The sequence below is a fragment of the Conger conger genome, chromosome 5 (genome assembly GCF_963514075.1).
Source record: "Conger conger chromosome 5, fConCon1.1, whole genome shotgun sequence".
NCBI lineage: Eukaryota > Metazoa > Chordata > Actinopteri > Anguilliformes > Congridae > Conger > Conger conger.
The window spans coordinates 39,137,076-39,150,047 of NC_083764.1; the positions used below are offsets into that span (position 1 = coordinate 39,137,076).

Consider the following 12,972-nt stretch of genomic DNA (forward strand, 5'->3'; position numbering starts at 1 on the left):
TACAACCATGGTATGCAGAAGAGCACAACGCGTCAATCCTCTTAACAGGATCGGCTACAGCAGCAGAAGACCAATTAGTCTAAAAAATAAGTCTAATAAATACCTAATAAAGTGCTCACTGAGTGTATATAACCCCATATGTGCAGCGTGTTTTGTATCCTCCTGTGAAAGGTAGAATAGAAAGGAAATGTAGAAAATGTTCAGTACTATCTCTTTAAAATGTTAAGTGTTATCTCTATACCATAGACATACAGTCGTCTCCTCCCTCCTGCCTCTGTGGGAAATAGGCTTTTTCTGTTACCCACTCAGACTCCTGCACTGGGAGATAACAATGACTGCCATTCTTGACAACACTCTAAGGCAGAGAGGAACTGTAAGTCTCCTAAGCCAAGAAAATGCAATTTTATTTTCTGAGAATTTGCAAATGAGGGCATTGCAAGCGTGCCTGTTACAATATCACAGCTTAGTACTGTCAATTGGAATCAGAGCTGAAATACCATGCAATGTTGAAAACCAGGTGAAGTAGTAAGTGTCATTGGCAAGATCAATGCTATGAATATTTAGCGTCTTTCTAATTTTGTCTAACTTTGTGTTTTTTGTCCTTTTTCACTGAACATCACTTTGGCTGTGCTATGCAAAATTGGTTATATTCCCCTCCCCAAAATAGCTTGAACCAATAAGATTTCAGGATGTATTATGTAAATCAGTGTCTTGCTGCATAAATATAATATTAGATAAAGGGAACCGGAGTATACACAAACACACATTTTATGTAAACACAAAACACAGTTCATGACTCCACAATAAGAAAGATATTGAGCAAAATGGGATTCATGGGAACATAGTGCGGTGGAAACCACTGCTAACCAAATGTCATTGCTTGTGTCACATTTGGTCTAAATGATCCCCAAGATTTTTTGGATAATGTTACATGGACAGATGAGTTAAATGTTTTTGGGTGGGTTCCCATTTTGTCTGGTGTAAAAACAAACATATCATTTCACAATAAGACCGACATACCAAACATGGTAGTGTAATGGTGTGGGGATGCTTTGTTGTTTTGGGACCTCGACGACCATGACTGAAGGAACCATGAATTCTGCTCTCTACCAGGAAATTCTTAAGGAGAATGTCTGATCACTTGTCTGTGAGCTGAAGCTGAAGTGTAATTGGGTTATGCAACAAGAAAAAGTTAAAAACACAATGGCAAGTCCACATCCGAATGGCTGAAAAGATACAGAATTAAGGTTTTGGAGTGGTCCAGTCATAGTCTTGACTTGAACTCTGCTGTGGTAGGACCTGGAATGAGTAGTAGTTCAAAAACCCACCAATTTGTCTGAATTCAATCAGTTCTGCAAATAATAGTGGGCAAAAATATCCATCCATCCATTATCTTAACCCACTTATCCTGAACAGGGTCGCAGGGGGGCTGGAGCCGATCCCAGCATACATTGGGCGAAAGGCAGGAATACACCCTGGACAGGTCGCCAGTCCATCACAGGGCACACACACACCATTCACTCACACACTCATACCTATGGGCAATTTAGACTCTCCAATCAGCCCAACCTGCATGTCTTTGGACTGTGGGAGGAAACCGGAGTACCCGGAGGAAACCCACGAAGACACGGGCAGAACATGCAAAATCCGCACAGAGAGGCCCCAGCCGACGGGGATTCGAACCCAGGACCTCCTTGCTGTGAGGCAGCAGTGCTACCCACTGCACCATCCGTGCCGCCGGGGCTAAAAAAAAAGACTGATAAATTTACAATAAGTGTTTGGTTGCAGTTATAGCTGTCAAAGGTGGTGCAACCAATTAACTTTAAGGTGGCAATTACTTTTTCACAGGGGTGATTTTTTTTCATTACACAAATGAAATAGTCATTTAATGTGTTTTGTGTTTACTTACATTCCCTTTGTCTAATATAACATTTTAATAAAAATCTGAAACTATTCAATGACAAATATGTAATAATAGAGGAAATCAGGAAGGGCCCAAATTCTTTTTCACAGCACTGTAACTTCCCTTTGCAGAATTCAAGAGATTCTAGCAATTGCCTGCTTTTTATGTAACTCAATATGGACTCTGTACTACACAGTAAAGATCCATTAGTTATGTTAATGCTGTTAAAGTTGTATGAACAGAAAATAGGTGTTTTTTTTTTTACAACATGTATGTTCAGTGGAAACCTATTGTTTCAAAATCCTTATTATGGGGCCCTTGACTTGCACAATATTTTCACTTGTTTCAAGCTGACACAAACAATACACGGTTCTCAGTAAAGTAAAGAAAAAAACGAATACTTCCTATTTCACAATAAATTGGAACTTGGCCAAACCATTTTGCAGAAGGACTGAATTAGGCCTCAAACGGCCCCTTTCCCTACTTATATGCACGACATAGAATTTAACTCACTAGGACAGAAATGTTGAAGTTACAATATATAGCATTTACATAAATGACCAGAGCTATAAATGTACATGTAAGCTGTTGGGAGGTTTTTGGAGAAATTGCAAGCCCAACCAGTAATATCACAGCATGCACAATTTTCCTTTAACACGGCAATATACTGGAGATCCACTTTAAAACCCCATTGACCACCCAAATGTCCGTGTTAAAATGGGAAAATTGTTTGTGTATGCGGGTGTGCCTGCGTTGTGTGTCATCTATGTAGTCACATCACTCAGTTTTACGCATTCTCTGAGAAGAAATCTTGGCTGGTCTTCATTGGGTGTGGCTCTTTCTGATGCACAAGTATAACAATAGTGATTGCACAAGAATGATTACCCTTTAAAAATACATATGCAGATAGCATTCTATTACATAACCAAGCATGGCAGGGATTTAATGATAAGCCCCCTCTGCTAAAATAGCTAAAATAAAAAATAAAAACAACAACAACAAATTGGTCAGTTAGACCGATTTGTACTAACACTGGGTTTTAGCAAATAGCATCAAAAATCACATCAAAATGGGGCTCATACATTTTCCATACTGTATGAAGGTCAAATTAATGTGGGTCTTTGAATGACCAAAATATATACATTCAGCTACAACCATTAATTAGATCTGTAAACATGTTTTTACTTCATTTTATGTAAAATAGTGTCTTTAAGCATCTATTAATGTGTGGTTTCTCTTTTCGTGTCTTGCAATCAACATATTGTGTGAGAATTATGGTTTTTAAAGATTTCTACTCCTGCTCAGAGCAAGTAATAACCCCTGGTAATGAAACGAACAGAGTGGTAAATGCATGTGTCCTTTCTGCATTGAATGTGTAAACAGCTGCAGAAGCAATACGTTGCTAAGCTTGCCTCATTTTTGCTTGGAAGGTCACTTCTTCTGTGTTTGAGTGTCTGAAGCCGTTGGCTGCTCCTGAACGGTTTGGCTCTTTTCTCTGCTGACAGCCTTACAATGTTCCTCAATTTCTCTTCAGTATCAGTATTTTCTAGCTCTTATTAAATAAATATAATTGTCTGATCATAACGAGACGCTTGTCTGGGAACTTAACTACCTATCGGTCGCCTTCATTTGGGGCTATAACGCCTTATTACTACCATATTGAGAAAAAAAAAAACACTTGGGAGGAAATTCCACACAAGCGACACCAGCACAGAAGGCACCTCTTGTGTGATCTGGATTTTAAAGTAAGCGCTCTCTTCCTATCGCTTTTTAAGGTGTTTTGCAAAACTGCACGCAAAGACAACGTCATACATTTGTTAAATTGTATCTAACGTGTGATCATTGTGTAATTATAGTCAATATATCCTCTTACTGACAAGGATGTGTGGAGAATAACGTTACAGTATCAGTGACCGAGGAGGGGGATGGGCAGTGTGTGTTTTTCTGAATGCAGAAGTCTTATGTGTAGGCTGGCCTGTGTTAGCTACCTAAGTAGCTAGCTACATTAGTTCCATAAATTCCAACAGCTTAATTACCGATATCCACGTGAAAATAAGGAGTCGGTGTTCTTCGTGAAATTAACTAAGATAGTATGGTGGCCAACATGCAGACTGGGACCAACCTTAGAATCATGTTTTCAAACAGAAAATATGGTCATATTTTTATGAGAGGGAGGTTTATTGACAATTCAATAATGGGACCTATTTTATAAGTCAAATGGGACCGCACTGTGGGGATTTTAGGCCGTTTTAGAAAAGAAAAACGGTGGCATATGACAGCAATGTGGTCCAACTCATGGCGAGTGGGGGAGGGGATGTCACAGTCAAAGCCAAGGCATCTAACTCACTGACACTAGACTTCAGCTGAAAACACACAAATATCAAACAAAATACAAAAATGAGTTATATTTAGATGTACATTAAGATTACCATATAGTTTTTGTTTATTTAACATATATCCACAATTCCACATTTAACTAGCTACATATTTCCAGAAACATCTGATGTTAGCTAGCTGCATCCAACTAAACAAACACAAGCATTTATCATGACTCATATATATTTATGACTCTATATATATGACTCATTTATCATATATATATATATATATATATATATATATATATATATATATATATATACATACATATATACACACACACACATACATTTTCTTTTTTCTTTTTTTTCTTTTTGGTGTCATCTGAGGTGATATGTTACAAGTTGCATTTGTAATTTTGTATTTAAACAGTCGTCCTTTACACTCAGGTGACCATAACATTGTATGGTTCTAAATAAGTATGGAACAGACTTTGAAAATTAAATTGAAACTTGTTGCTAATCAGGTGTAGCCGAAGGTAGTAGCAGAAACCCTCATTTACATAATCTAGCTATTTAGACTGTGGGGAATATTTTCCTTCCAATATGCTAAATTTGTCTGGTGACGTAGACTACATGGGGTAAATTTGAGTTGCTTTACATTACACTACATCACTTAAAAGTGCCTGTATCCAGTTCCAGTTAAACCCTTAATGTCTTAATGGTATTTTCCTGCTGTGTTGGTTGAGGTGATTATTTTCTATTTCATAGAGGAAACTGTCTTGGTACTAAATGATAGATGTTAGTGCTCTACACACACTGAAATTACAGTAGGTACAGTTATGTAATTCTGCTGCTAGATAGCTCAGGGAAGGAAATGATGGGGGAGGGGAAGCCTCTATTTTAGCTGTGGCAATGTCTGATAAACTGAAGGTGGCTGTTCTACTATTGCTTGAATTTTATTCGTCATAGTAGGCCTACTTCTCATGTCTCAATAGAATGCTCAATTTAAAACATATTGAACCATTTCTGGTTAAGCGCCTCTTAAAAGATTGAAATGTTGTTTTTTGGTTTGTTGTCATTTGACCCAGTTAGAAGAGGAAAGCATTTGAATGTAGATATTAATGTTGGAGGGTGATGTGTTGTTTGATGGAAATATTGTTATCTTGGGTATGGGGGGTTGAATGAATTATACCTGCATTTGAAAAAAGAAATCCGTCATGTAGGCCTATGGTATTTTACGCAATGAGAGAACATCACAACAGTGTTTGTGTAAATGCATAGCAGATGTGAACTTATGATGTTAAAAAGCACAAAATTAGTACATCTTTGATCTAATAAAAAAAATCAACAGCATTTCACTCCAAATACTGACAAAGTAGGGAACAAAAGATTAAAACGGCAGCTTACAGCATTCACTATCCATATGCTAACATGGAACTCTTAAGATATCATATCATTATGAAAAGACATTGCAGCATTTCAGCTAGGTTATTGACATAACACAGTAGATAGATCCATTTCTACAAGCTAGTGCTTGGTATGATTTGAAGATAGCTAGCTATGTGCTACGATCAAAAGTCAAAGCGCTTAACTTACATCTGCAGTACGTATATTTTTCTCAAAACAATAATATCCGGTTTTAATTCTTGTTCTGTTCTGCCGAAGATCACTTTCTTTTTAGGCAGACTGTTCTTTTACTTTTCTTCACCAAACAATTCTTCACAAAATCGAGTAAGCTAGTAATTTGCTACACCCTGCAATCTGCTGCCATCTTCCATATTAGAGCTGCCAGACATCATAGATTTGATTAGAGATATGTCTGGTGCTAACATTAGCCATAATGCTCATAAAAATGAATTTAAAAATGAAATGAAAGCAACAGTTAACAAATGTTACAATGGGTTATATGTAACTCTGGTGTTGCACTGAAAAACACCACTTCCTGTGCAGCTTCACTTTTGGCAGGAATGTAGGTGAACTTCAGCAGCCTATCCCAGAGGCTCAAAATAGCTAATACAGAGATTTTTATAAGGTAATTATAATTATAAAGGTTTTTTTAAATTGTTTTTTGTTTTAAATCACGTTTATATTTGCCTTGCTTGTATGCCTGTGCTTGTTTTGCCCTGGCGTCTGACTCTGAGGCTGCATCCTGGAAGGCTTCACCATCACATTTTTTGTTCTCATCATCACAATCCATTGTAAATAAGACCTAGCCTTGTCCAAAGACCAGAATTGTTTGGCCCAAAAATCTCAAACTAACTTTTCCCCTCAGGTAGAACATTTCCTTCCTGTTTACTATTAGTGAAAATTATAGAAGTTATTGAGATAACTGACTTCCTTTATTATTACATTTATTTATTATTTTCTTGCTTTGGACCACAAAACCAAATGCGCCCCTGTAGCCATTGTAACGATGGCAAGTCATCAAAAACATGTAAATTCCTACAATATCATTCATTGCGCACAAAAATTGTTAGGGGTGACAAAGTGACAAAGTGAACTATACCTTTAAAGGTACAATGGGTAATTTCAGACTTCTAATGGTCAGGAGAGGAATTGCAGCAACAAACACCCCAAACCACACTGTTAATCCCTCCCCCTTTTCTGTGAACGTGCTGACGTTGAAACCCCCTCCACGCCATTGGCTGTGGCAATTAGAATCTATTTTCAACCAATGACCTTGAATTATTGTTAAGCTAGCCTATACAATGTTTTGGTACAGAGTGTCGGTCCATCAACTGTGGATTTTGAAAGCCGAATTTAAGTATCAGTGACCTGCATTTACAGTAAGTGGATGTGAGGCTCCCCACAATGTTTGACAGTATAAAATATATTTCATTGTTTGACCTAATGTGGTCCTGACACATTTTATAATTTAGGGTCCATATTCGAATTTATTCAGCTATTGTAAAAAAAAATAAAATAAAAATAAAAAAAATAAAAATACAGATCACGCCATGCACAAAATGTGTACGAACAAATTTGATCATTAACTGTGCTTACGAACGTTTCCACAAATATTCATCATTTTCTTCGCTGATCTGAATTTGTTCTTTCATAAGATCAAAAACAAGTGTTTGAATGCCTAAATGTACACAGAAGATGTTTCTATTTAGAATGCTTTCTTATTCATACTGTCATTTTAAGTAGGCACAGGCCTCATGTTAACAAGTGTTTAGCTATACAATTATTAATATAATAATATATTCATATTAAATATGCTATTTATTTGAACTACATTGACTATCCTGAATAACCATCTGAATAACCTAGAATTTTTCACTAGCTAGCCTATTGATTTCAATCTGAGTTTAGCTTTATTTCGTTTTAAGAGCACGTTTGGTAGTTTTGGTTTAGTCAAACCCTATTTCAGTTGCGATAATGTTTTTTTAAAACATATTTTATATGTATGACAAACTTTTTGGGAACCCATGTAATTGATTTTGTTTATTCATAAAAAATGATTCATGATGATTGATAATGATATATAAAGACCCACAAATGTGCAGCCAAACACCACATTGACATATTTGTTGCTTTTGGATTACTTGGCTAATAATGCCGTGGGGAGTGAGCATGCCTTCAGGGACCACGCATATGTGCCACAGATACGTTTGCTGAGAGAGATGAATGGCTGATGTTTGCACATAAACCTATAGGTGGCATGCCTTTTTATGAGATTGCCAGGGTGTTTTCTTATGCAAATCGACATGGAGAGGCATGTGTATTGAACTGACAAACAATTGGCATTCATCTTCTGATACACCTGGGATACACGCAAAATCATGAATACCAAGTTTGTTTTTTGTTAGAACTTTTATTAAGAAGTAGGAATAATTGAGGAAAAGTTCATTAACTCCTATTGTGTGACGCTCATTTCTGGTGCAGGTGTCTTAGTTTAAAAATGACATTATCTTCTTGCCTCAATATTATTGAGGGAATGCGGGGTGTAGTAGTATTTGATTTTATTTATCTTGGGCAGAGGTCCATTGAACTAACATTAGACTGGCTATGTTTTTGTCTTTGTATTTTAGAATCACCTTAAAAGTCTGTCAGCTGTTTTGATCCCATTGATGCTTCAATAATAGGTTATTGTATTTACTTTCAGTTTTGAATAGTGAATGTTGTTGCACTGCGTCAAGGTTTGTGGCCCATTGGAGACACCCGAATGCCACCTATAGACCAGTCAGTACTAATCTTCAGAATTCTGTGAATCAAGCAAAAATCTCAAATACTCTCAAATTAAGATACTGTGACATATTTTTCCTCATTAAAATGTCGTAATTTTATGTTTTTTTTCATTTGCTCATAACAATGTGCAGTAACAATGTGCTACTAACACCCAGTGGTGTAAAGTTTTAAAATTGTATTTGAACCACATTATTCAATTTTGGGACAAAAACAAGATTTTTCTGAAAATGTACACAAATTTCTATGCTTAGCCTTTTTCTGTAGGTTTCTCCTTAAACCAAATGGGATCTTTTTTTGAAGGTACGGTCCATTTTTTTGTCATTAAGCAATTACACTAATTACGAAATGAAATGTGTATTTCTCCCGTACTGCTACATGTTATTCTTCAGGGGTATCAAGCAAGCAAATTGTGATCCTTTTTAATCACAGGAGATACTCAAACCACCCTGTCTGGCACCGATAATCAGTCCACGGTCAAAGTTACCTAGATCACATTTCTTCCCCATTCTGACCTTAGGCCTGAATAACAGCTGAACCAACACTGACTGATTATGCATTTTAGCATTCAGCATAGCTACTAGCTAGATGGTACTAGATGGAACTATTTTCAGTACCGTGAAAAACCTGCCCCCTTCCTACTTTTGTCTATGATTGTAGGCTATATTTGTCATACTGAATGGTTTCAGATCTTTAGACAAAATGTAGTATTAGACAATGGGAACACGAGTAAGGTTAAAAAACACTTCAAAAACATTTCTGCTAGGTTATTGACATAACACAGTAATAGATCCATTTCTACAAGCTAGTGCTTGGTATGATTTGAAGATAGCTAGCTATGTGCTACGATCAAAAGCCGAAGTGCTTAACTTACATCTGCAGTACGTATATTTTTCTCAAAACAATAATATCTGGTTTTAATTCTTGTTTTAATTAATTTAATGAATAAATAAATCCCATATAATAACTGGTTGCACCACCTATTATTTGATATCAGTTTTCACATCGCTGTGGATAATTTTTTGCCAACTTTTCTTTGAAGAACTGCTTTATTTCATACAAATGAGTAGGCTAGGTTTTTGAGCATTAACTGCTCGTTTCAGGTCCTGCCACAGCATCTTTATTGGGTTTGTGGTTCGCTACATCTTTGGTACAGCAGACATTTTTTGAACATAAACATGTTTTTAATTTATTCTGAAAATGTAAACACTGGCTAACAAGGCGCATTAACACTAAGTCATTGAATTGAAATTCTGTGCAAAAAAAAGTTCATGACATGAAGTAAGCAGTGATACGTTTCTGATTAGATGCCCGTTGGTACTTACAGGTGATGCGGGCTATTATTTTCCTTACCCAGTGTCACAAGTGAGGGAACTGAGTTCCGTTCTCTGGGGAGAACCCTGTACAACTATTAATTCAGTTAAAGATGGGTCCATTTTATGTATTTTTGAATTACAATTTGCCCGTCATTATCAAGATCAACCCAACAGTATTTTTCTGTCTGACCCGACGTTAATTTATTAAATCTTTTCCTGAATATTTGATATCAACAGCACTGAAGATTTAATCGTGATGTAGGCCTATTGAAATGAACATTTTCGTCCTGTTGATATACGTAGGTCACCTTTTAGCCTAATGCTGGTATTCTCGACCACAGCTGCGTAGGTTTGTGAGAAGTGCTTTGATTGTCTTTGGTGCTTTGATTACTGAGACGGCCGGTCACATGTTCGGTGTTCAGGCTAACGCAGCATTTGTACATTATCAGCAGCAATCAGCAGTCCCTGGAGATACTCCCATAAGTGTACATTACTACACTCCCCATCTTTCATCCTGCAGCTTCTCTCATAGCAGTTCTTATATAGGGCAGTTTGTAGGCTTTAAGTATGCTCCCCTTAACATCCCATCCCAGTAGCACCCAAACACTGAAACATAAAAGCATGCTTGAAAACCTCAACTGGGTATCTAATGCGAATAACTTACCGCCCACTCCCATGTTTGGCGGGAATTTATATAGCCTAGTTTAATTTTATTTGTGAGCAAGACCTAATTATTAAAACCGTTAAATCTGTTTGAGGTGTTTTTCTACACGTCTTCACAGTTTGGCTTTGTGATTCATGCCATTTGCAATTTCTTGCTATTTCATGGAGCGAATAGCCAATCTATTTTCCATTTAATTCAAAGAAATGTGTGGAACAGTCGTTTTTGCCGGCTGATACGTGAGGCAAAAAAATGCTTTTGGAAATAGATGACATCCACTTACTGTAAATGCAGGTCTAATGGTGTTGTGCTCTGATGAGTATTTTCATGCTTTCTTACTTCATGTGCCATTTTTTGATACATGTGGCAGATATTGCTGTACATTATTTATGAGTTCCCATACATTTGTGGTGGTATGCAGCCCATCACATTAATAATTCAATTTATGCATGTAATCCACACACCTCTCTGACTATATCTTATTATATTTAGCCTTATTTAATTGTAGAATAGCCTATATGAATAATCCTTTTACCTTAAGACGTGTTAGAAGATATCCTTTTGCTATTAGCTAAGTTTGAACTGCAGAAAGGAGATATTTGCACGACAGCGTATTTAGACAGGTCTAAATTTGGTTTCCTTTGGCAATATTCAAGTAGTTCACCCTGCCCAGACGCTACTTTCTGGTATTTGGAGAAACACGTTTTGCAAGGTTATTTAAGTGAGTTTTGACAACAGTGCAAAACTTGTTGGCTTGACCTTGAGGAAATGCTTATGTAATTCACGGTGGATGATGGCCAAAAACATTTGTTAAATGTTGTTGAAATGGAGAAAAGCCTGTTATTCTGGCTATTATCATGATTTTCATTCTTTTTACCACAGAGCAAAAGTATGTGGCGTTGGCCTGCTTGCACTCAAAACCTCCCCTCCCCCTTCAGTCGTGTCTGTTTTTTTCGAGGGAACTCCTTTCTTTCTTTTCTTTTTTTTTTTTCAACATGCTGGTAGAGAGCAGGCCATATATTCTGAGAAGAGCCAGGGGGTTGCAGTTTTTCCTAGTGAGCAAATTGTGAGAAATGCCTCTCCAGCTATAGACGTGGTTAAAGCCCGAGAGCAGCTTCCTTTTTGGTCTGTTTCACGGATAGCGCTGGGCAGTACTTTTTGCCGTGACGTGTCTATCTTAGCAACTGTTAACCCAGCACAAAAGGGTTCCATGGTCACTGCTGTGAGGCTTAGTGACAATGGCTTAGTGCTAGCTAGAAAACCAGCTGCAGCTCATGTTTTCAGCCTCAACATTCAGGGCTGTTTAAAGCAGTTTCAAGTACTGTGTATTACTTTATATTACTATGATGTTACTTTAATTTATTTATGTCACTTTGCCTAGAAATATTTAACCCATGTGTTATTATTGGTATAGACAGAGGGTTTTACATTAGTTTTATCTGATGTGGACAAATGCTTTGAGTACATTTTGTTGCATATTGATATGGGCAGTGACATCACGATTCTTTTGACAGGGACACTTAATTTAAGCAATATTTTGTTAGCTGTCAGAATGCAACATCTGTCTGTACAACCATAATAAACTGCACGTTGAAATTACCTGTTGAAGGCCAGAGATAGGCAGTGGATAGGAAAGGAGGATCACCAGCCAAGATCACCAGAACTAGCTGTCCAATTCCGGGTCATCCATTGACACAGTGTTTCCCCACAGTGTTCCCTGAGCATGAGGCTGCAATGAATAGAAGGTGTTATTGGCTGAAAGAGGTAAAGTTGGGTAGTTCAGAAAGGAAAAGCCAATGAAGAGACATGCCATTAGGGGTACTTGAGAATTCGGCCGTGATGTAACCACCAGGAATTCAGAAGGAGAAGAAGGAAAATTCAGGAGACCAGGAAGATGGAAGTTTAAAAATGTTCAAAGTGTCTTCTTCCAGCAATGTTGTATGGCCATATAATGCTATTAGGCCTATATGAATTTTGAGAGTCTACACAGGAGCAGAGGGCATTGAAGTAAATTAAAAATTAACCATGCTTCCCCTCACATTGCAAAAGACACTGCAGGCTGAGTATGTAGACAGGAAGCACAATTAGGCGTTCAGATGTCTGAGGAAATATCTCTTTAAGGGGAAAAAGAGAGGAATGCTTTGTGGTTTCCATAAATAGAGTGTGCTGAGAGGAGGAGGGGAGGAAGTAGGAAACGTAAAATTGGCACAAACCGTGAATTCCATCAAAGCAGGCTCAGCAGCTCGTATTGGGCCAGTGCTGCTGGGTCCCCAGGGCCGAAAAGCTGGAGACTGCAAAGCATTCCATTGTTCCCTTTGAATCTAAAGTCAGCTGTGTTCTAGCACCAGCGCGGCCCCCAGTAACACAGTATCCATTTTTTATTATTTTTTTGCATCAGTTGAATTCTAACCGCCAGCCTTAAGAAGGTCTGTATCTCGCCGTGTGCTTACTTTGGCGTCCTTTGACCTGATTTTTCAAGGTCTAATGCGGAAAATGCCACGCCGGTGTGTAAAGCGAATGCTAAAGAGCAAGATCTGTATGAAAATGCAGTCATGTTACACAGCTTACTTGACTGTAGGCTCT

General features: G+C 37.5%; 1 protein-coding gene across 2 annotated transcripts in view; it reads left to right on the plus strand.

Annotated features, from left to right (window-relative positions):
• Positions 1–3,375: 3,375 nt before the first annotated feature.
• The window catches only part of LOC133129421 (F-box-like/WD repeat-containing protein TBL1XR1), a 69,452-nt gene continuing 59,855 nt past the window's right edge, over positions 3,376–12,972 (plus strand). For both annotated transcript variants that reach the window (XM_061243504.1, XM_061243505.1), the window contains exon 1: positions 3,376–3,648. The gene's annotated coding sequence lies outside the window, so the exon portion shown is untranslated. The remainder of the gene's footprint in view (positions 3,649–12,972) is intronic.